This window comes from Lipotes vexillifer, unplaced genomic scaffold (assembly GCF_000442215.2).
Source record: "Lipotes vexillifer unplaced genomic scaffold, Lipotes_vexillifer_v1.1 scaffold253, whole genome shotgun sequence".
NCBI lineage: Eukaryota > Metazoa > Chordata > Mammalia > Artiodactyla > Lipotidae > Lipotes > Lipotes vexillifer.
The window spans coordinates 637,287-638,885 of record NW_006780322.1 but is presented as its reverse complement, the minus strand read 5'-3'; the positions used below and the strand labels follow the sequence as shown (position 1 = coordinate 638,885).

At 57.1% G+C, this 1,599-nt stretch overlaps 1 protein-coding gene across 1 annotated transcript in view; it reads right to left on the bottom strand.

Moving 5' to 3' along the window:
• The window catches only part of SFXN5 (sideroflexin 5), a 116,040-nt gene that overhangs the window by 40,649 nt on the left and 73,792 nt on the right, over positions 1-1,599 (bottom strand). The gene's annotated exons all lie outside the window — the stretch shown is intronic.

The window sequence follows — 1,599 nt, the reverse complement described above, 5'->3', positions numbered from 1 at the left end:
AAGAGTGTGTGGTGCTGCAGCGGCCCATGGGAGGAAGGGGCAGGCTGGGGGAAGAGCAGAGAGCGAGGGGCACCATCTTGCCTTGGAACTCCAGACCCCTACATCCTCAGCATGACCTGATGCTGCCGAGCCCCAGTGTGGCTCCTTAAAGCATCACTGCCCAGTCGTCCCAGTTAACTGGCCCATGAGAAAGAGGGAGAGGAAAAGCATCAGCTACACACACACACACACACACACACACACGCACACGCACACGCACACACACACGCACACACGTGCACACCTACAGCCTCTCTGGGGAGAGGAAAAGGGATGGTGGGGAGGTTGCTGTTAGAAGAATCTATAATCTGCAAATAAGTGAAGTGTAGAATGCCCCTCATTCCCACCCAGCTTCTTAAGTACCACATTCCTGGTGTCCCAGGCATAAGCCTGGCCAGACAGGGAGGACTCAGCACAGGGGGACTCACAGGTGACTGGAGAGGTAAGCAGAGCCGCCCAGAGCAGGACGGGAGTGCATCGGACATCCTGGGCTCTCTGTCCATCTTCACTCAGACTCCAGCTCCCCTCACCCAGCACAGGACACCTGGGCCCCCCTTGCCCTTGCCTTGGGCACTCCCACTCCAGTCCATCCCCCATGCCGACCCTCGTCTTCCTAGAACACAGGTCCAATCCTGTCCGCCATGACAGCTCCTCCCCACGGCCTGTGCAAGTAGGTGAGCCTCCTCCAGGCAGCCGTTGTGGCCTCCATAACCTCCCTTCCCCACTCCCCCAACGCCCACATTCTCTCTCCGTGAGTCCAGTCAACTGAAACGTTATGTGCATTTCCGACCTCAGGGCCTTTGCCCTTGCTGGTCTCTATGCCCCGAACCCCTTCCTTCCCCTGCTCAGTCTACACCTGTTCTTTAAGGCCCAGCTCTGAGCGCCACCTCCCAGTGCCTTTAACACTGGGAGTCACTTAACCCTTCTCTGCCTCAGTTTCCTTATCTGTAAAAGGGACAGTAACGTCCACAGCATCCCAGAGCTGTTATAAGAATGTATGTACAGTGCTTAGCATGAGCTCGGCATGTAAGAGGCCTCAATTAATGAATCTATGTAAGAATGACGTCACCTCTCCCAGGCAGAAAGTCCCTCCCCTGCACATCACCAGCCCCTCCTTCCCAGCACTCAGTACCCTGTCTGTGGGTCCAATGCCCCCGCTGGACTGAGAGGGAGGGACTGGGCCTTCTTCATCTTTGTACGCCTGGCCGTTAGGGCAGGGGATGGCACAGAGCACATGCTCAGTAAAGCAGTGGCTGAGGAGTAAATGCAACACACAACAAAGAAGTGAATGGATGGAGAGATCAGCAAAGTCTGGAAGAGGGGCTTCTTGGAGGAGAGGAAGGTGGAGTTCGGCTGGGGTGAAGGACGTTTCGGTGGGGAAACTGCACGAGCACAGGCACGGGGAGACGAGAGCATGTCTGTGGCCAGAACAGAAGATGGGTGTATAGAGGCCTTTGCTCCCCCAAACTGAGGCCAGGGCCAGCCCTCCCCTGTGGGACTGTGGACCTGATGGGGCTGGGGACAGCCTGCTCTCGGCCTGGCACACCTGGTGGTTCAGCA